At 39.0% G+C, this 23,535-nt stretch overlaps 1 protein-coding gene and 1 long non-coding RNA gene across 4 annotated transcripts in view; both read right to left on the minus strand.

Annotated features, from left to right (window-relative positions):
- The window catches only part of LOC109203633 (tripartite motif-containing protein 16-like), a 536,611-nt gene that overhangs the window by 357,665 nt on the left and 155,411 nt on the right, over positions 1 to 23,535 (minus strand). The gene's annotated exons all lie outside the window — the stretch shown is intronic.
- LOC109194370 (uncharacterized) lies at positions 753 to 7,574 on the minus strand. Of its 3 annotated transcripts, XR_002063403.2 has the most exons (4): positions 7,380 to 7,574; positions 5,541 to 5,573; positions 1,309 to 1,468; positions 753 to 1,092 (listed from the first exon to the last, which is right to left on the minus strand). It is a non-coding gene; the product is annotated as an uncharacterized LOC109194370 (long non-coding RNA). The 3 variants fall into 3 exon arrangements; XR_002063402.2 differs by lacking the exon at positions 7,380 to 7,574 and having other exon boundaries at positions 5,541 to 6,987; XR_003216200.1 differs by lacking the exons at positions 5,541 to 5,573; positions 7,380 to 7,574 and having other exon boundaries at positions 1,309 to 1,838.

Consider the following 23,535-nt stretch of genomic DNA (forward strand, 5'->3'; position numbering starts at 1 on the left):
AATGGCCCATTTTATAAGCCCATCTCGGTGTTATATTGGTAAAATCTGGGAACTAAATGGGCCCCAACTGGGCAAAGTACACAGAAACCCACCTGGGCCCCATCTTTCAAGTTTTTGTGGGTACCATGTGGGTACCACAAAGGCTAAAAAGTGGGTTTTAAGTGGGATTGTCCGCGGGTTCCATAATGGCCCCATTTTATAAGCCCATCTCGGTGTTATATTGGTAAAATCTGGGAACTAAATGGGCCCCAACTGGGCAAAGTACACAGAAACCCACCTGGGCCCCATCTTTCAAGTTTTTTGTGGGTACCATGTGGGCACCACATAGGCTAAAAAGTGGGTTTTAAGTGGGATTGTCCGCGGGTTCCATAATGGCCCCATTTTAAAAGCCCATCTCGGTGTTATATTGGTAAAATCTGGGAACTAAATGGGCCCCAACTAGGCAAAGTACACAGAAAGCCACCCGGGCCCCATCTTTCAAGTTCTTAGTGGGTACAACATGAGGAAAACACGAGCTAAAAAGTTGGAATGGCATTATCAGTGGGTTCTGTAGTTGCATCTTACTTCTAGTTTGAATTGGCTAATTTCTGGCACTGAGTGGGCCCCATGTAGTAAAACAGTCACAAAATCAATTTTTCAGACAGCTAATACGGGTTCTGTGACACAAAGACACCAAATATATTAAAGCTGACCACAAACAAAAACTAGTTTGTAAATAAAACCATTTCAAAAATCACGAGGGTACACAAAACAACATTTTTCACATTTATTTTGTCCAACAACTGTGATTTTACGTAACTGTATTCCAAAGTGCGTAAACTTTTAAAAAACTAGAAATGTCAAACTACATCAAAATTCCTTATATATTCGGAACTGTTGCAACAGTGAGAAAAAGTCAGATGGAAAACTCAAAAGCTTATCTTGAATGAGCAGGGTTTCTTTTTTTGTTTTTTTACAGAGCCGTAAGTCTATTTTGTACCCTTGCAGCCCTCGGTCCTCCTCTGTCTTTAGCTCCAGTGAACCACTTGGAGAGAGCCTTCTCTGCTTCTTGCAAGTTGACTTTTGATGTTAAATAATTCTTCTTCAGTGCCTCTGCAAATGAAGAAGAAAAATGGGCAAGCCAAAGTAAAGTTAATCTTAGCTTACTTAATTTGGTGATGATTTGCAAAGAACAATGTTTATTTCACTTTATTGCCTCAAAAAATATATATAAACTGCATGATAACCAATCTCAGTTACACTTTCAAACACTTTATTAAAAAAGTTTAGTTTTCTAAAGTTCAAATGTCTCAAGTGAAACTAACTTACCATACACAACATTAAAAAGACGTAAATCTCTGAACTTTTTTTTCCCATGTCGGCCAAGCATGTTGTACTCCACAGCCAGCTCAGGTCATATGAGGAATTTCATCATCCTTCTTGTGGCATCGTCTACACTTGTTCCCCCTGTATCTGCTACCATGGCAACCTGAGGGGAACATACAAAAAGGACAGATTAGATAATGGCATCTGGTTAGGATGCCTCCCTGGTGAGGTGTTTTGGGCATGTCCCACCAGGAAGAGACCCAGAACACCCAGGACATGCTGGAGGGACAATGTTTTTCGGCTGGCCTTGGACTGCCTTGGGCCAAGTGCCTGGAGAGAGCGAAGTCTGGGCCTCTCTACTTAGTACCGGATTGGGTTGAGGGGCAGCAGCCTAAGCTTAAGATAATGGACCGGAATGGAGGATAAATGGACGCTTTACATATTACTTAATGTTTACTGTGTGGTGATAAAAAAATATGGTAGTAAACACAAGCTAAACTAAAAAAATTAATTGCGGTTCCTTAACCCTTTATCCCTAATAATGTTACGCAGGATAACCAGAATTGTATATTGTTTTAGCTGTACAAGTGTCATAAAATCAGCTGTGACTGTGTGTGCTTTTGTCCCTTTTTTCAGTATTACTACTACTTTACACATCTGGTAGGTTTTTTCCTCTACTGTATACTATATGAATGTAATCAAGGATTAATAACAGGAAAAAAAAAAAAGAAATTGAAATTTTGCCATTTTTACTGAAGGCAATCAAAATGTACATGAATAAAATATTTAAATTAGTCAATTCAAATTAATAACTCTAAAACACTGAACAAAATCAAGTATTTGACCCTGTGGTTTATTTTTGGACATCTCTTTTCTTCTAAAAGTCCAGGCGTGTTGAGCCCCTGGTAGAGCTCAGGTTTGACGAGACAGGTTTGGAAAAACCTGTCGCTGGCGACTTTTTGGGGGCTGAGGGTTAAAATAAATAGGAATTGGCCAAAATTTGTATAAACTATCATAGCAGAACAAAAGTAAAAATAAACTTTATCTGTTATCAGAATCAAATATTTGATTAGAATAAAAAATTTAACTTTCTGGAAGATTTCTCGTTACATCTGTCATAAAAGTAACAACATCTCAGAAAAGAAACATGATAGCAACAGAAAAATATGATAGCAGTGTGATGTGATGGTCCCTGGCCAGATTTATACACATATTATAAGCCCTGTGACACAAAAACCACTGAACTCTGACACGCACAGACTGTTTTCCTTCTTGGTAATGAAGAAAAATGCTGGTCTGGTATGTAAAAGGGAATTTATTCTTCTAGGACCTGAAGCTCCGTAATGCAGCCCTCCAACAGCCAAACCTATCTGTTGTCTGATTGTCTTGATGCATGCTCAATCATCCAGGTAAGTAAATCTCCAAAAGTTGATTCTGTTCATCTGGACGTAGCGCTTTCAGCATTTTCTCCCACTGAAAACGCTACGTCCAGATGAACAGAATCAACTTCTGGAGATGTTCTCTGATTGGATTGTTTAATTGGTGATTGACATGAAATTGACCAATCAGCTGAAAGGAAGGAAAAATAGGGTCAAAATTTGGATGTGTAAGTATAAATCCACACACAGCCAGGAAAGCCGAGCGCAGAGTTGTTTGTAGCACCAATTCAGCCAGAGTGGAGCCAGATGGATTTTCCATCCATCCACACTGTAAAGTCTATAGACCAGCAAGTGATAAATTAACAGTGTTGTTGGTATTTTCAGTTGTAAAACAGTTGTATGCAATAGGAATTGCTGTTTATAGTCCTCCTGTATATCTGCATGTTGCCTCCCAATTAAAACCTGTGATAATGGAGATTCAAATTCATGTCATACCTATACCAACAGTTATCAAGTATCCGGATCGACCTTTACTGATGTGCTTAAAGGAAAATTGTTATTTCCATGTATTTTCCTGTTCTGCCTTCAATTTTGAGGACTTCCCCCCACATTTCTAGTTGTGACAGTGCACTACAACAAAAAAATCTGCTGTGATTTACATTTGTTGAATGAGCAATTTTGTAAAATAGTCTATTTTTGTATGCACAGTTTACAAATCTGTCCTGTACAGCATGGACTGATTGCATGCTAAAAAGTTGTTGCTTAAAAATAAAACAATAAATTTTTAATTAATAACATCAGCAGAAAGCCTTGTTATTAATTAGATGTACAATTTCTATAGAATACGAAACAACTCAGTTCATTTTTGATCATATCAATACCAGCATATTACACAACTAGTGATGGGATTTCCGGCTCTTTTTAGAGAACCGGCTCTTTCGGTTCAGCTCACTAAAAAGAGCCGGCTCTTTGGGCTCCCAACCGGCTCTTCAGGTTGTTTTGTTGCTTTAATTAATTTATTATTAACAACAATATAAAATTATGCACAAAAGGAATTACTAATGTAAAAAAAGAAATGTGGTTGTATTTATATATGTTTATATATAAATATATACGGTGGCCCCTAGAGACAAAACACGTACAAACCCTAAAACACATTTCTAGCGTTAACTGAACTTCCAAAACAGAGCTACCTAGATCACTTAAATTACACAATTGAAAGCATATGTGTATTGCTTGTGTATTTATACACAAGCACTCATATATATTCAAATAATTCCAAAAACTGTTCATTTACCTGTTACTACCACACACCAAATCCGGTCGTTGGTACTTCCTGGCTTGTGTAGCCACTAGGTAACAAAAGCTCAACACTGTGCCTAGCATCCTGGAGCACTTCTGTTGTGTTTTGTAAGTGCTTCGGAGTTTGTACGTGCTATGGAGTTTTTACGTGTTTTGGAATTTTTTTTACATGTTTTGGGGTTTGTATGTGCTTTGTCTCTAGCGGGCACCGTAAATATACTTTTATTTATTCTCTCCACATAAAATGTAATAAATAAATCATATAATACAAAAAACAACTACTTACATTTCAACTTTTAACTATTCAAATTTTCAGCTTTTTCCTTTTAAACAAATTTAAAGTGAAACAACACAAAACACTGCAAACCACAACACAAATATAAATTAAAATATGAAAACAAAAAGAAGATGCACATTCTCTGTCATATGGGCCTGCATGAATAAACTTTCTGAATCCTTTATCATCTGCAATTGAAAGTAGTTGTGGATGATTACTATACCTTTCTAATGTGACGTTGTTGTCCCTGGCTCTCTTTCTCTCTCTCTCCCTCCTGCTCTGTTACTGTGCTACTGCGAGTGTAAATACCGCCCTCCCCCTCTTCCCAGCGCAAAGCACAAGGCTCGCGTGCGGAGTGAAGCGGAAAAAAGTGCGAGAGAGAGGGTGAGAGAAAGAAAAAAAAAAAAAACAGGCTTGTGTCGTTCACTTCAAAGAGTCGGCTCTAAGAGCCGTTTCGTTTCGACCAACACATCACCAACAACTATGATGAAAAATGTTCATCTGCTTCCATCATGATCAGCTGATTAACACTGAGCTGCTGCAGTCAACACCATCAAACTAACTTAGTGTTTAATGTTATGTTATTTAATGCTTTTATTTTTAAATCTTTACCAGAGCTTAAAGACTGTAGATGTTCACACCTGGTGTTAGAAAACCGAGCTCACAGCAGTATTTTTTTTTAATAACAGGAAATTTAAATTTTTATTGGTTACCGTGTTTATTACCACTTTTATCAGTAATGTACTTCCTATAAAATATAGATTTGATAAGTTACCGGTTTATTGAAATCAGCTAGTGAACACATCGATCACTTTGTTGAACTACACGCCTTGCACTCTTGTGAGCTCTGGTTACTAGCAGCAGGTGTGAATGTTTGTAGTCCAAAACGCAGATAAAGATTAGAATAACAAGGCAATGTAAAATCAGTTTAATGCAGTTTGCAGTAGCAGCTCAGATGGAAATCAGCCAATTGTGAGGAGAGCAGAGGACCAAACTGTCAGAGTTGTGGGACAAGTGAAGAGAACACTGTAGGCATTATTGTTAGCATAAAAGATGGAAAATTTAAATAAATGTTAAATTTTAAAATTGATCATTGCCTCCTGTGCCTAAATAAATACACACATATATCTATATATATATTTATATATATACACTGAATACCAGTAAAAAAAAAAAATGAAGTAATGCACTCCTTTCAAGGATGCCCCAAAGACCATCACTTTTCAAAAATAATAATAATAATAATAAGTAATACAAATAATATGAAAGTTACTTACATGTTAAAGATGGTGCTTGTGATCTTGAAGAATCTAAACGTGATAAGGAAATGAAAGAAAGTGCATGAGAAAAAAAAATACAAACATTTTCGTTTTTTCCCAGGATAATTCAATATAAAAGATTCTCTTACTAATGCACAAAATGAACAGTGTAATTAAAAGTTTGAAAGGCACTGCATGTGTTTATATGGTAAACTGACTAATTCAAGCAGCAAACACTAGCAGTGCAAAAATGTATCTAACTAGCTGACAGACTTTAAAGTCACAGGAAGATATATCAAAATGGTGACTTGTGCCAGAACAAATGTCTTGACAGACATAATTCCTAAATTCCTTTAAGTAAAAAATTGGTGACATAGTAATAAGTGGTCCCTAGTGGTTTTCAAATTATTACATGGCTTGTTAAGTTTTTATTAAATTATTAAGAAGCCAGATGACTTCAAAACATTTACAAATTACTATAAAGCACTATCCAAACTTCAAAACAAGTGGCAAAATCTCCAAATTAAAAGTACTCGCAAACTATAAAAATTTGAATATATTTAAAAATATGCAAAAACTAATTTAGTGGAATTTTTACCTGCTCAAGAATACATTAAACATGCACTATTTAATTGAAAAGAACAAAATTTGTGTACTTTTAGAAAGAATTATTAAATATTTGGGGATACTAGCCATAAAGAGGGTCTCGTACATTTACGGGCATCTAATTTCCTGGATTTAATGGTTTAAAAGTTTAATAGGTCTTTGAACTTGATAATAAAATTGAGTCCATTATTAGCAAAAAGAATTAAAAAAAAGAGCAAAAAAATGCTTAATATATAATAATTGTTTTAAACTTAAGCTTTGTAAGTGTAGCAGATTTCATTATGTCTGTAATTTTTTATTTAGCCCCACAGTAGTAAAAGCCATAAATGGGAGTTAGATTTATTACTAGTATTTTTACACAGTATTCAGCTATAGTAACATGTTCTGCATTTTCCTACTTCACCATCTGATCTGAACAGCTGGACTCTCTTAATTAATTAATAACCTAACATTTCTCAGTAACCAATAACTAGATGGAACAGCACAGTATCTAAGAGATCAGACAGTGTTTGAGCTAAAGAAGCTGTGTGTTTCTTTTGGGGGCTTTTTGCACACTGATCCACCACGTTTTCCTATAGTACAATGCATATCTGGTAACATTACTGTGAACGTGACCAGTAGGTAGGTTCACGTTCAGATCAGAAAACTGTTTCAGCTGCAGGCATCTACTCCTGTAATTTAAACAATAACCTCATACACCTCATGTTTTACACCCCTATAAGGTGGGCTTGCTACACTGCACATGAATATTACGTGACATGGTATGACTAGCTCATGTTCAAACATTTAAGATACTGTTCAGCCATTTTGTTTACTGGGTAGTGCATAATGGCCGAGTTAGCTGAGCGGGAATCCACTAAAGCCAAAAATATATATATAAATATATATATATATATATATATATTTTTAATTAATTACAAAAACCTTATAGGAAAACCTAAGAAACAGTTGCAGAAGCACAGAAAAAAAAACTGCCGTGTACGTTATAATATGTAAATTCAAAAACTGTATAGAGAGAATGGCGCAATGAAAACAGAATAAGATAAGATGAATTTTTTCGAGTAGAATATAGGCAGTAAGAGTTTTGTAATTAACTTTAAATTATGTTTGCCAAAGACAATGCAGTAAATTAACCCAGTTCTATCTGCTAGCTAAAGATGTTATGCTTCTCCCCCTATTACCGTTTAGGACGACTATAGAAAGTTATTAAAATAACCATTGATGAAAACTTAGAAAACTTTAAGTATTTACCTTTGTCATAGTTTTCCATTCTTTGGTATCCTTTTGTCCACCACATTCTCAAACACCAGGGAGAGAAAAGGCGCAACTGACGAAAGACCGCGAAGACTAGACGCTAGGCGGTGCAATCTGCTCCTCCCTCTTTTTAAACGAGCCAATAGGAGCTGCTCACATTAAAAACAACTTTATTTAAAAAGTCATTTTACACCTGATACAAAAATTTATGTTAAAAAAATATGTTTAAAATAAAAATAATATGTTTAAAAAATTAATACATAATATTTATCAAATAATTGTCACCCAAATCAACATCATAATAAAAATATAATTAATAAAATATATAATAATGATAAGAAGAATAATAACAGTTTACCTAAAAGCTAACATTAGACTGCTTTTGAAAAGTTTCAATAGTGTCAATACACCATAAGGACAAGGGAGTTTCACAGTTGAAGTGTGACTGCTTTAAAGACCCCATTCCCTCTCCTTTCCACTAGTTCAAAGAAAATATAAATTATTTCTGGTTATATAATTTGAGGTCACAAGTTTGAAGAGTAACATTTTAACAGATCGGTAATATACTTCAGGAGCTTTACTGGATCTGATTAACCAAAACTTCCAACTTCCATGTAGCTAACTGTCTTTTCTCTAATACAGTAGAGTGTCTCTGATCTACTAAAAATCCTCAATTGCATGTTTGCTCAAGTAAAAAGTCTTAATTGTCTGAACAACCAGTAATCCTTAATTTGCAAATGCCAAATCTGGATTTTGTCTGTGTAATTCACTTTTATCTTAGGTTTTTTATTTGTATTTTTTGCTTTTCTTTTTTTCTACTCTTGTGTCCGTTTTAATCACTTATTATTGCTGCTGTGACAAGTGAATTTACCTAAGAAGAATCATGAAGTCCTTGTTTTATCTTATCTGAGCCTCACCATGCAGAGCGCTGAAAGTTCAAATTAAGTACTTAAAATGAAATCTAAAATGAAAAAGTAACCAGTTTCAAACCAGTTATTTGGAATAGTGTGCAGTGTTTTGAGTAACATTGAATGTTCAAAAACATCAAAGTTCCTATAGTCTCACTTGACAGCTGGGTTGTAGTGTCTGATAACACATAACATCTTGAGGTCTCAACGTGGACTTTAAGTACATTCGCTAGCCAAGGCTAAATACTGAGAGGGTCAAAAATGAAGGGTAAAGAACATCTGACTGTACGTAAGGATAGCAAAAGTGATAGACTGAGGTTGTGCCAAATATGTTAAAGTTAGGATGATTCGTTAGAGAATGGTACCCCATGGGTGCCGTCTGCAGGTTATAAAAGAGAGTTATGTTCATACTTTGTTTTGAGATTATTTTTACAATTTGACTTTCAGAACTCCCTGGGTTGTGTGCAATCTGTGATGGGCTTGTTTGGAATAAATCCTCCTTTATTCAAATAACACTTTCTCAGGCTCTTCACAGAAGAAGAATCCTCACATAAGCATGTGCTACCATTTTGAACCAATGTACACATTTACCATCACTGACCCAACTAGGACCTACATTGGATGCCCACCCATATGGATTTAATGTTAGAAACCCATGTGGGTCCCATATATACTAAACAATCTTGAGCCCATGTAAAATATATGCCCATATTAACTTAACATAACCCATTTGGGGCCCACATAGACATGTTTTCAGGGTCTGACTTGCATTTGCCCACGTGTGACACATATAGTTTGACCAGGTGGGCCCCACCTATGTCATCAGTACCAAAAAATATATACTGATTACCTAACTTTGCCCCACCTGGGGCACACAGCAAATGCTTTTCTTTAAATGACTGTGTTTGCCCATGTCTAACCCAGGTGAAAAACCCAAGTGGGTCCTACGTGTGTTTCCCATTTTGAACCAAGTGAAGTGTTTCCCATGTTTGACCCAGCCAGGACCTACTATATGTTTCCACTTGGTTTTGCCCATATGGCTTTCATGTGAGAAACCCAAGTGGGTCCCATATATACTAAACAATCTTGAGCCCACGTAAAATATATGCCCATATTAACTTAACATAACCCATATGGGGCCCACATAGACATGTTTTCAGGGTCTGACTTGCATTTGCCCATGTGCGACCCATATAGTTTGACTAGGTGGGCCCCACGTGTGTCATCAGTGCTAAAAAATATATCGACTACCTCACCTTTGCCCCACCTGGGGCCCACATAGACATGTTTTCAGGGTCTGACTTGCATTTGCCCATGTGTGACCCATATAGTTTGACCATGTGGGCCCCACCTGTGTCATCGATACTAAAACATATATTGATTACCTCACTTTGCCCCACCTGGGGCACACAACAACAGCCTATCCTTAAATGACTGTGTTAGCCCATGTCTATCCTAGGTGGAAAACCCAAGTGGGTCCTATGTGTGTTTCCCATTTTGGACCAAGTTAAGTGTTTCCCATGTTTGACCCAGCTAGGACCTACTAAAAGTGCCCACTTGGGATTGCCCATATGGGTTTAATGTGAAAAACCCAAGTAGGCCCCATACAAAAAGCCCAGTTTGAGCCCATGCCCACATGATACCCATCCAGCCCGAGCAAAAACCAGGTGGGGCCCATATATACATGTTGGCTGGGAAACGGCAGGCTTTGCAAAAGTGAAACCGAAAGTAGAGTTTGAGTGCAAGCCAAGAGCAGGTTATTTAGTAGAGGCTTTTGATTAAAACATTTATTCAGTAGATTACATATATAGTTCCAGTAAGGTTATTACATGTAAGGATGAGCCTCTGTTCTGGTGAAAGGTCAGAAGTGCAACGGGTGAGAGGAGAGAGAGCATTTAAGGGCGAGACACACATACAGACACATATAGTGAGAGAGGTCATGACACGTACGCAGTACACAGCATGCACGCGCCCCCGCACGTGCACGCACACACATATTAGGTAGACTCACTAAGTAGGTAAGAAGTTAAGGTATTTGGCTAGAACTGCAAAGTGGGGTGCGTATGTGTTGGTCTGTTCCAGGAAGTACACCAGATGTCCCAGAAGATAAGCGACACCGAAGGCGAGCTGAGAGGAAGCACCTGGCTTCAACGCGAAGATGATGTTCTGTTTTAAAATATGTCAAAGTTAACTGAACGTTTGTGGTTTTGCATTGACGTATGCTGTATTGTGTCTGAGAGGGGGGGGAGCAGTATCACTCCCAACCCTATAAAACCTTAGTTTGACTATTGTACGGTAGTTCGACGCTGAAATCTGCACAGCGTTCGGACTCCGCATGTGTGTATTCATTAAATGCCGTCTAATTTGCACCCGGCTGGATCTGTGGTTATTTTTGGATTCCCCCTCAATATTTTTGAACCTTAACACAGGTCTATCACGAGACATTCTTACATAGAAGAGTCTGTTAAAGTCTCTAACTCAGTGAAGCATTATTGGTCCCGTCTGTTTGGATAAATATAGTAAGCTGATGTATGTCCATTTATTGACACACTTTCTTAAGTGCTTATCCAGTTCAGGATCACAGTGGAGCTGCACCTGAATGTGTTCAGTAAAGAAACCTTACAAAAGTTAACAATAAACCTGCATCTCTGTACGTTGTTGTCCACAGGATGAGAAAATCAAACTGGAAGACTGTGGAACATGTTAATAAATGTTTGTGTTTATCCCTGTGTCTTTCACAGGAGGCGCTGAAAGGTTTCCCTAATAGTTCCTGGTGAATCAAAGCAGAACCATAAAGGTTGCTGGACTGCATGATGGCCTTACCCCTGAGCAGTCATCCTGTTAAAGGAGGAACCAGTTAGAAGCTGTTTTCAAAGTAGCTGTGCAGATTTCACCTCAAGTAAGCGATTAACTGTTTGTTTGTTTGTTCTGTCACTTAAAGAGCATTTAAGGACGTCTTTTGAGTGTCCAGTTGAATTAATTCTACTGGCTCTCATGGTCATTTGTGATTATGGACATATTTTTCATGTTCATCCAGCTATTTAGTAAATTCTATCTATTTAGTAATATCTGTCAGCTATAAAATATAATATAAATATAAAAATATCTAAATATCTCCTGCCCGTTATATTTTAATGATGTAAGACCAGACGTCTGTTATCGTGTTACGTTAGGATTAATGGATTGGATTTATATAGGGCTGTTCAAGGCACCCAAAGCGCTTGATATGTGAGCATTCCTCACATTGTGGATTTAGCTTAAATTGATTTACCCATTTAGAGCCGTTTCCCCAAACTCTAAGCAATTTTCATTTTTCTCTTCTGTTCATCACACTTATTCTAGAATAGACTTTTTCTTAATAGATCATAGATTTCTTACACAGACCCAAAGCTGTGACTATAAGGCAATAGTTTTATCTGACCATAGTCCAGTTGACGGGGGATTTCTTTAAATCACCCTGCCGTTCTTTGTTTAGCCAAGACTCCTGAGTTTAGAAAACACAAACACTGCAGTTCTTTCACTCGCGAGGGCAGCCATGAAACACAGGATCTGCGTCTCATGACTGTCTGCGTCCTTTATTTATACAAGATGTTTCTGTGTGTGTGTGTTTGTCTGTGTGTGTTTGTCTGTGTGTGTTTATACAAAGGTAACGACGTCATTCAGAGCAGCGGGTTTTTTCCCTTTTTCCTACATCTGTATGTTCTAGCAAAAGAGCTGAGGTTTCACTTCTCTATATCTAAATGTTCTCTGAAGACAGGAAGCGGTTAATAGCTGCATAGGTTCATCACACAAGTTACTAGGTGAAAAGTCACATAGACATGTGCTTAATGATAAAATAAAAAGATACATTTCATATAGCTGATCACATTATACAATATTCTCTTGACATTCCGCCCTGTTTATCAGAGAAATGAAATGTACAATTCATCAGTGAGTAACTACTTGTCTTTCACATTCTCAGTTACTACATCATTAGTTACACTTCATCTTCATGAAACAAATAGGAAAAGAAGTCTTCATGATCTTCATCAGTCTGTGATGCACCTGCGTATGCTGTGAATGACAAACTTATCATCTGTGAAATTACAGCTTTTAAACAAGGAATAACTCAAATAAAGAAAAATAATAAAAAATAAAACTCGGCATTAATGCTCGGCATGTGTGAGTAGATGTAACACTTTCTCTGTGGTCTTGTTAAACACATATCTGTATCAAGCACTTTTCATCCAAGGAAGGATGTGATCTTGTGTCATGTCCATTAGGTGTAAGTTGTCGTACATCCATCTTCTCTGTCTGCCTCGTGGCTCGGCTGCTGTTGGCATCAGCTGGGATCCTGTAAAGGTGAGCTTTTGTAGTCAAGGTAACCAGGAGGGTTCCCCTTCACATTGTTGCACATAGGTCCAACACACCTGCACCTGGCTGCCCTAAAGTTGATCGGATGGAGATTAGAGTGCAGGCTTACCTGACGGGGGCCCAATCAGCACTGTCCCCCCTCACCCCCGAAGCAACCAAGCGTAGGTGAGGCTTTCCTAATGTGCTTCCTCCTTGGTGTCGGGGCTTCTCGGGACCTCAACCTTTTTGCAGTGGCTCTGATGTATCCAGCAGGGTCTCTCTGCAATTTTACAAGCTGTGGGTGTTGTCAATAACACTTGATATGGACCCTCCCAGTGAGGCATACTCCAATTTTTCCTCTGGAGCACACGTAACAGGACCCAATCACCTGGTTTCAACCTGCAAGAGACTGGAGAAGATTCATACGGCAGTTTATTGTTCAAAACAATATCCTTATTTTCTAGTAGTTTTGCCATCCATTCTGCCAGAGTTGTTTCTCTGACGGATTTTTCTAAAGGTTCGCTTGTCACTGGCAGTGGAAAAGGTCTCCCATGAACAACCTCAAAAGGTGTAAGTTTTTGGGAGCCTTGTGTTAATCTCATCCACATTTTCACTAGGCCTATGCATTCAGGCCATGGTCTTCCTGTTTCTGCCATGCATTTTCTGAGTCTCTGTTTTATGGTGCCGTTAGTTCTCTCTACTAATCCTGCACTTTGTGGGTGATAAGCACAATGGTTTCTTATGCTGAATCCTAGTCCTTCAGAGACTTTGATGATCACATCATTGACAAAATGTGTCCCATTATCTGATCTTATCAGAGTAGGGATACCATATGTTGGGATGAAATGATTGCATAGACATTTTGCAACTGAGATTGCATCTGCTTTTTTCACTGGATAAATCTCTGGCCATTTTGAAAATACATCTATAATCACTAGAGCGTATTTTGAGCCTTGACTTTCACTTAATTCAATAAAGTCCATGTGAATGGTGTGAAATGGATGAGGTGGTGTGGGGAAATGTCCTCTTTTTGTCCTCAGATTGCCTTGTGAATTGTGTTTTTGACAGATCATGCATGTCCTCACAAATTCCTTTGCTGAAGTTTCAAAATTCAGAGTATAGAAGTGTGTGTTTACAACTTGGACCATCCCTCCCGTTGAAACATGGGTCGCCCCATGGGTCACCAATGCTGCTGTTCTGTGTAGGGACTTTGGAAGTATTGGTTTACTTTCACAAGTCATAAGATCACCTTCTAGTTGTGCTCCACACTTTAACCATTTCTTTTGTTCTGTAGTTGGTGCTGCTTTTTGTTCATCTTTAAGTACATCAAGTGGTATTTGCATACCACTATTTGCAGGTTGTATTTGCATAGAGGATGCAGACATTAATGTGTCTACAGTTTGTTGTGCAGCTAACTTAGCTGCTTGATCTGCAAAGTTATTGCCTTCAGTTATTCCTGATTTGTCTTTCTGATGTGCAGCACATTTACACAATGCTAACTGTTTTGGCAATGTTATCACTTCTAACAGTGTTTTCAGAAGTCAAAGGAGTTTGCAAAGAAAAGCGTCTGGACTTCTTTAAGTTGCTTGAAGACGTTACACCTCTCATCCAAGAAGCTTCTTCAGTTCTAAGGTCAAATGGCCGAGAGTCCCAGATTTAAACCCAGTGGGAGTATCCCCCCAAAGAGGGACAAAGGACCCCCTGGTGATCCTCTAATCACATGAGCCAAGGTGTGAAAGCGGGTGTGGGACCTAATCAGCCAGGGTTTCGGGTGAGCTCATTGTGAAACCTGGCCCCACCTTGTCATGTGAATTCCTGAGGTCAGATGGCCCAGGATGTGAGTGGGCGTTAAGGCGTCTGGGGAGGGAACTCAAAAGTGGATTATAGATGGCAGACAGTTGGTGTCGTAAACCACCGCCTTGTTCAAAGATGGTCGCTCACAGTGGACATAGATGGCCTCTTTCACTCCTCTTTCAAACCATCTTAACGCCCACTCACATCCTGGGCCATCTGACCTCAGGAATTCACATGACAAGGTGGGGCCAGGTTTCACAATGAGCTCACCCGAAACCCTGGCTGATTAGGTCCCACACCCGCTTTCACACCTTGGCTCATGTGATTAGAGGATCACCAGGGGGTCCTTTGTCCCTCTTTGGGGGGATACTCCCACTGGGTTTAAATCTGGGACTCTCGGCCATTTGACCTTAGAACTGAAGAAGCTTCTCGGATGAGAGGTGAAACGTCTTCAAGCAACTTAAAGAAGTCCAGACGCTTTTCTTTGCAAACTCCTTTGACTACGATGACCTGGATGACTGAGAACCTTCACAGACACAGTGTTTTCAGAAGATTTACATGTTGTACTGGCTTTCCAGTAGATGTAACCATTCCTCTGTTCTGCCAGATCTTTGCAAAGTGGTGCACTGCTGAAAAAACATACTGACTGTCAGTATATATATTTATGTCTTGGCCTGCGTGCAATTCACATGCACGTATGACTGCTGTTAGTTCTGCACTCTGTGCAGAGTGGGAGGATGTTAGCGGTTTCGCTTCTATGACTCTATCTGCTGTAGTTACTGCATAACCTACACAGTTTCGTCCTAGGCTATTTTTAGACGCTGAGCCGTCTACAAAAACATCACTGAAACCAGCTTGTGGTGTACTGTGAATGTCAACACGTGGCTTTGTCTCCTCATCTAATTTTTGCATACAGCAGTGTGGATGACCTTCTTCGGGTGAGGCCAAAAGTGTGCTCGGGTTCAACTGACCACACTTCTCGATTCTAATGTGTGATTGTGACAACAAGATTCCAACATATGACAGTTGTCTTGCATGTGTGAGGTAGGACAAATTGGCTTGGAGTAAAATTGAAGTCACTGCTTGGGGTACTTTGATGATCAAAGTATGCCCTAAAACAATGTCAGCTGACTTTTTTACTGCTTCTGCTGCGGCTGCACAGGCCTGCACACATGAAGGTAGGCTTGACGCAACAGAGTCTAATTTACAGGAGTAAAATGCAAGCGGGCGTTGTTTTTCTCCAAATGCCTGTGTTAACACGGCTTTCATGTAACCTGCACCTCCATCTACATGTAAGTAGAAAGATTTATCATAATCAGGCAAAGCCAAAACTGTATTTGTCTGTAATGCCAGTTTCAAGTTACTAAATGCTTCTGCTGCTGCTGGAGTCCATTGTATTTTGTCTTTCAGTCCTAAATTTCTGCCATAGATCATATTTTGCAGAGGTTCGACTAGAGACGCGTACTCTGGTATCCAGCTTCTACAAAAGTCGGAAAGTCCTAGAAAACTCATCATTTGCTGTTTTGTGAGAGGTTTTGGGGCGTTCTGTACTGCTAGTTTTCTGCTGTCTAACAGTTCCTTTCCCTCTCCTGTGAGTGTGTGTCCTAAGTATGTAACTTTGGGACTCCACAATTGGAGTTTGTGTTGTGACACCTTGTGTCCTTGCTCAGCTAAATGATGTAGTACTGCCATAGTGTTGGCTTTACAGTCATTCTGTGTGTTACCTGTAATCAGAATGTCATCCACGTACGAGAGAAATTGGCCTGGTGCAGGCAATGTACACAGTGACATAGATTTCTTTAACGCCTCTGCGTACAAAGTTGGGCTGTTTTGAAAGCCTTGAGGGAGTCTCGTGTACGTGTATTTTTGGCCATTAAATGTGAATCCAAAAAGGTGTTGTGACTCTGGATGTAATGGCACAGAAAAGAATGCATTTGACAGGTCTATGACTGAAAACCACTGTTCGTTAGGTGTCACTTGATTCAAAATTGTGTGTGGGTTTGCCACTACAGGTGGGATTTGCTCCGTTACTTCGTTTATTGCTCTGAGATCATGGACTAAACAGTATTTTCCCGTGTTTCCTTTTTTGTACTGGGAAAATAGGTGTGTTGCAAGTTACTTTGTCTGTTTTCACTAGAATACCAGCTCTCTCCATGTCTGCAATTACCGGTTTGATCCCTGCTTTTGCTTCTGTTGTCAGGGGATACTGTGGTTTCACTGGTCTGTACGTAGTGGTTGTTTTTACCACAACAGGGTCAGCACCTTTGATTAGTCCAACATCAGTTGGACCTGTTGACCACAGGTTTTCAGGCAACTGTTTTAATGCTGGGAAGAGCTTTAGTGAGAGTAAGTGTCATTCATTATTTGTGTCAGACATGTGAGTATCTGCACAGTCAGATAGATGAGTTGCTGGCTGTGTCGTAAGTACCCACCCTAATGTATACCTCATGCATCCTGTTCTACGGCCCTGAAGCCATCCTTCATGTGTTTCTTCAGTTTTTTCATATCTGTCTCTTTCAACTTGAGTCAGGACGTGACCTAACTCCCTCCAGTCTGTGTTTTCATTTCGTGCTACAGACACATGTGGTTTTGACATTCTATTTATTTCCTGTACTCTTCCTGTTTGTATCACTGAGCACACAGCATTGCCACTTTTAGTTACATAGAGGTGCTGCAATGTAAGCTTCTGCGGGCCTAATCTGTGAATTTGTGTGTCATATGAAGGATCTGGGCCTGGGCTTTGTTTAAACCTTAGGGTGTTGTGATACTCATCAAAAGCAAGTGGTCGAGAGTCTGGTGGCAAATACTTTTCAGCCAATCTCTGTAGAGGCTCTAATGGTGGAAGGTCTAGAGTCCAATAGTAGTGGGGCACCCCTTTTCCCTCACAGCTATAATTAATCTGACCCTCCTCTTCTACCTCTTCATAGTTTAACATCAATTCTGCGTGCATGCCTTGTGATCCTGGCACTACGCCAATTTTTAATTTCTCCACGCTGTCTCTCCCTAGGAGGTTGACTGGACAGGATGGATCATATATACATATATACATTGATATTTACAGCTCCTGCCACTTTCTTTATGCACTAGCAGAAGCCCTTCTGTTAGAGATTTTACACTAGTGTGACCTGATGCAGACTTAACTGTCAGGGTGTCTTTTGAAAATTTCAGGTTTTTAGGTTTTTGATTTAGCACGGTTTTGCATGCACCTGTGTCACATAACATAGTCATGGGTTGGCCATTTACATGAATTTTTAGTATGGGTTTCTCTCCTAACAGTGTGACTAGTTCATACACATTAAACACTTCTGTGTCATCCTGTTTTTCCTCACTTCTTTACTCTCTGTCTAGTCAATCTTCATTTCTACCTTCTCTGTCTTTTCCTGATCTACAGTTTCTAGCAATGTGTCCTTCGTTTCCACAATGCCAACAGGTGTTGTCTCTTTCCCTGTCGAAACGTTCTGATCGGTTATTTCCTCTGCCTCTGTAACCTCCTCTGCCTCTTCCTCTATTTCCTCTTCTACGCCCTTGCAACTGTCCTCCCGAAAATGCAATAAATCCTGTCTCTGGATCTACTGTGAAAGTGCCTACATTGTCATTTTTCTTTTTTATAACACGGACAGCATGCTCTGCATATTGCAGTGCGTCGGGCAGTGATCCTGTGTTCATAGTCACCCAGTGTTTTTCTACATGTGATTTCACTGGTGGTAGGAGGCCATTTAAAAAGGCATTCTTAAGTTGTTGTTGATATGGGGTCTCTGGACCCTCTTCATAATTTAAACCTGAATGTTGTCTAAAAACTGGACGCAGGCGGTCCAAAAAATCAGAAGCTGTTTCGGCTTCTTTTTGTTTCACCTCTCCTATTTTTCCATAGTCAGCCCTTGGGGCCAACCGTACTCTAATTCTCTCATATAAATTTGTTAGGTCATTGATTAGGTCGGTGCTTCCTGGTGCGTATGCTACACCCCCGGCGTTTGAGCCGGTATAATCTCCTCTAACTGTTCCTATCTTTAAACCTAATAAATCTTGCATTACTTGAAGCATTTCATGACCGTTTAAATACCATTGCCTTCTGATCAGTTCTACAGCGTCCCTCCATGGTATAAAACCTTCATTCAGTGGAGGAATGTCTTTCAGGACATTTTGTCTGTCTTTTTGTGACCACGGACGAAAAATATGTATGTTTGGGCGGTCATCTTGCTCTTCTTGTCCTTCTGGCCCTATTATTAGGCCAAATCTGGGGTTAGCTACTGCTACCATTGGGTAGATACCAGTGGCTGGCGGGTCGACTGTGTCTCCCCAGAGGTCGGTCCCAGTGGGATCACGACCTATTTCTTCTTGTGGGCTATTTTTGAGTGAGAGTTTGTTTAGCATTGTCTGTGCTTTAGCATAAGGATGATGATGTGTGTGTGACCTAGTTCTTCCTGATATGGGTGAGTGTTTAATGGGTGGTGCTGCAGCTGTGGCTGCAGAAGTGGGAGATGCTGCAGCTGTGGCTGCAGAAGTGGGAGGTGGCGGTGCATATGGTGGTGGATTAATACACATATTGCGAGCACTGCACAGTGTCTCGTCTTCTGGTTTTACTAAACTGGCGGTTAAGTTCTGTTTTTCTGACTTTTTATCTTTTTTCTCTTGTTTTTTCTTTTTGTTTTCCTCTCGCCTAGCTGCTTCTTCTTTCCAGGCCTGGAAATATTGTGATTCTTGCGAGCGTTTTCCTTTCTTTTTAAGTTTTTTGTTTCTGCTATTTCTTTCAAAAGAGCTTCCCTCAGTTGTGTTAATGCTGATGGGCTACATTTTCCTTCCCAAGTGGGACATTTTGTTTTCTTAGGATTTCTCCATCTACAAGCACTAATTTGTCCGGCGCCTGGACATTTCTTTTCTAGCCACTGCTCGTCAGCAGTGAGTTTTGTGGGCTGATTCCCCATTATCACAGAACTGCAAAGCTTTCTCTGGTACTAGACTCGGGGGTGGTTGCTGACACGACCTCCTACTCCAGGCTATTCCTGGAGCGGTGTCAGTTTTATGAGACAAAGCCCAACCTTTTCCCCTTTGTCACCAGTACTTGAGCTTTTGCAGGATACACAAAGAAAACAATAAAAACAATGGAAGTAGTTCAGCAGCTTATTGTGCTGTAAAATCAACTTACTTCCAAAACACATATACATACACACAGATAGACATTTGCGCGCTAATTTGTCACGAAGTAATTTCGGCTACTTCTGAAACCAGTCTAAATATAATTTATTACGAGGTAATTGCGGCTACCTCTAAAACCAGCCTAAATTTAGTTCCTTCCGGCGAACTCAACCTATTTCACGTGTTTTATGAAGTAATTCCGGCTACTTCTAACCTATTTTGCGCATTCTTCTAAACCCTTCCGGCGGTTTAAAACCAAAAAAGTGTTTTCTCACCCTCAGTCGTCTTTTGCTGGTTGTTCAGGTCATCTGGATCCCAGCGTCGTGGACCAGGACCGGCCTGGATGTGAATTTACGCCCAGGACTCTCACCTCTACCTGGAGAGGGCTGTCGACAGACTTCGGTTCTGGCTTTCCCACGACGTCAGGATGCAGCAATCAGACCTTATTGGAGTCACAGAAACGTGTCTGTTGTTTCCATCGCTAGGCTCGAAGGACCAATTTAAATGACAGGGGATTTCTTTAAATCACCCTGCCGTTCTTTGTTTAGCCAAGACTCCTGAGTTTAGAAAACACAAACACTGCAGTTCTTTCGCTCGCAAGGGCAGCCATGAAACACAGGATCTGCGTCTCATGACTGTCTGCGTCCTTTATTTATACAAGATGTTTTTGTGTGTGTGTGTTTGTCTGTGTGTGTTTGTCTGTGTGTGTGTGTTTGTCTGTGTGTGTTTGTCTGTGTGTGTTTATACAAAGGTAACGACGTCATTCAGAGCAGCGGGTTTTTTCCCTTTTTCCTACATCTGTATGTTCTAGCAAAAGAGCTGAGGTTTCACTTCTCTATATCTAAATGTTCTCTGAAGACAGGAAGCGGTTAGTAGCTGCATAGGTTCATCACACAAGTTACTAGGTGAAAAGTCACATAGACACGTGCTTAATGATAAAATAAAAAGATACATTTCATATAGCTGATCACATTATACAATATTCTCTTGACACCAGTATTGCTACAATTAGCAATAGGAGATAGACCTACTGCATCAAAATGGCGATTTAATAATGGTTTGCTGTTAGATAACATTTTAGTAAATGAAATAAAGGATCAAATTAAGCTATTTATTTCAATAAACGACACACCTGAAGTTACGAGATCCACACTATGGGACACATTAAAAGCCTACTTGAGAGGCCAAATTATCTCATTGAGTAGCTATAGGAATAAGCAACGAAAAGAAAGAGAGTTAAATATAACAACGGAACTTTTAGAAATAGATAAAGAATATGCCATTTCTCCTTCATCCAAACTTTATAAAAAGAAGGTCTCATTGCAGACAGAACTTAAATTGCTTTGTACAAATGACACAATAAGATTACTTACACAACTTCGACATAAGTACTACGAACATGGGGAAAAAACAGGTAGTTTACTAGCAAGGCAAATTAAAGAAGTTGCAGCATCAAGACTGATTACAGAAATAAGAACTAGTGCAGGACAATTAACAACTGACCCAAAGAGAATTAATGATGTATTTCGAGAATATTATAAAGCACTTTACTCTTCAGACTTAAAAAAAGATCCAGACATAATCGAAAGTTTTTTCGATTCTATTCAAGTTCCATGTATTAATATAAAACACAAATTATTGTTAGAACAACCAATAACATTAAGGGAGATAAATCAGGCCATTCAAAGTATGCAGTGCTTAAAAAGCCCCGGTCCAGACGGGTATAGTATTGAATTTTATAAGACCTTTAGCGAACAGATTTCATCCGTTCTTTTAGAGGTATATAACGAAGCTTTAACTAAAGGATGCTTACCCTTAACCATGTATGATAGCACTATCTCTCTAATTCACAAGCCTGGTAAGGATCCTTTGGAACCTGGTTCGTACAGACCAATAAGCCTATTGAACGTAGATAATAAAATATTGGCAAAAATTTTGGCTATGCGATTAGAGATAGTTCTCCCAACTGTTGGGTCGGAGGACCAAACGGGTTTTGTAAAAAATAGACAGTTATTTTTTAATATTAGAAGGCTATTCAATATTATATATACACAGAATACTTATGATCAATCTGAATCTGAAATACTACTCTCATTAGATGCAGAGAAGGCCTTTGACAGGGTTGAGTGGGATTTCCTCTTCTCGACCCTATCAAAGTATGGCATAGGCCCTAATTATATCTCCTTTGTTAAACTGCTTTACACAAAACCTCAAGCCTCGGTTACAACAAATAATATAATTTCTAGCCCTTTCCTCCTTCACCGCTCTACAAGACAAGGGTGCCCTTTGTCCCCATTGCTATTTGCACTTGTTATAGAACCTCTCGCCATTCAATTACGCTCAACAAAGGATTATAAAGGAATAAGGAGATTTGGTGTAGAACATAAGGTGTCTCTCTATGCAGATGATTTGTTGTTATATATCGCTGACCCTACTAAATCATTGCCAAAAATTATGACAGTTTTAACTGAATTTGGGAAAATTTCTGGATACAAAATCAACTTAACAAAAAGTATATTGTTTCCTATTAGTTCTTTAGAAAAATTAGACAGCGCCACATTGACCTTGTTTCCTTTTACAATCTCAAATACCTTTAAATATCTTGGAATAACTGTAACCCGTGAATTCTCTGGCCTTTTCAAACATAATTTTATTAATTTATACCATCAAACTGAACAGAACCTGGAAAGACTGTCTAAACTGCCCATCTCACTTGCTGGCCGAATAAATATCATTAGGATGAGCACTTTACCCAAATTTTTATTTTTGTTTCAACGTATCCCAATATTGATCACAAAAACTTGTTTTAAGAAAATAGATCAGTTAATTTCTCAGTTTATCTGGAACAAGAAGACACCTAGAATAAAAAAGGTTTTTCCCCAAAGATCTAAGATTACAGGAGGGATGGGGTTACCTTGCTTTCAGTTTTATTATTAGGCTTGTAATATACGTTGTATGTCATTCTGGGGTGGGGAACATAGACCTGATTGGGAACAGATGGAAAGTATGACTTTTTTCCCTAATACTCTTAAATCGTTGGTTCATTCAAACTCAGATATGAGTAAACATAAATATAAAAATTCGGTAGTATCTAACTCACTAAAAATTTGGTCTCAAATTAGAAGGCATTTCCATTGGCGTCAATGTTCAATCTCTACACCATTAATTCATAATCAAGCATATACATTGCTCTCAGGATCAACATTCCAGCTATGGACTTCCAAAGAGATACACACAATCAAGGATTTGTTTATTGATAACCTTTTTCCTTCGTTTCAACAACTTCAGAAAATTTTTTCCATAGAAAACAGAGATTTTTTCAAGTATTTACAAATACGTCATTTTATTAAAGAAACGTTTCCATCTTTTCCCAATGAACCACCAAAGCTAGTTTCAGATGATCTGTTCCTAATGAACCCGCTAAAGAAAGGAGCTATTTCTAAGATCTATAACCAACTTTTGCAAATAGACAGTACTACAACATTGGACCACTTGAGAAACGCTTGGAATGAAGAACTGGGTATTAACATCACTGAAGAACAATGGACTAAGGCACAAGAGCTGGTTCACTCCACTTCCGTCTGCTGCAGGCACGGATTATTACAATTTAAGGTCCTACATAGGCTCCATCTGTCTAAATTGAAGGTTTCAAGGATGTTTCCAGGAGCAGACTCAAGATGTGATCGATGCGGCCAGAATCCTGCCTCATTGTCACATATGTTTTGGACATGTCCTAATATTGCCATCTACTGGTCTAAAATATTTAAAACTTTGTCTGATATTTTTAAAAAACAGCTCCCCCCAGACCCAGTAATGGTACTTTTTGGTGTAGCTACAGTCAAATACTTAAATAATAAACAAGTTTGTGTTTTGAGTTTTATAACATTGCTTGCAAGACGCCTTATACTTCTAAACTGGAAAAATAAAGCCCCCCCAACTCACTCTGCTTTGTTAAGAGACACAATGTATCATTTAGAGTTGGAGGA

This window comes from Oreochromis niloticus, linkage group LG3 (genome assembly GCF_001858045.2).
Source record: "Oreochromis niloticus isolate F11D_XX linkage group LG3, O_niloticus_UMD_NMBU, whole genome shotgun sequence".
NCBI classification, from domain to species: Eukaryota; Metazoa; Chordata; class Actinopteri; order Cichliformes; family Cichlidae; genus Oreochromis; species Oreochromis niloticus.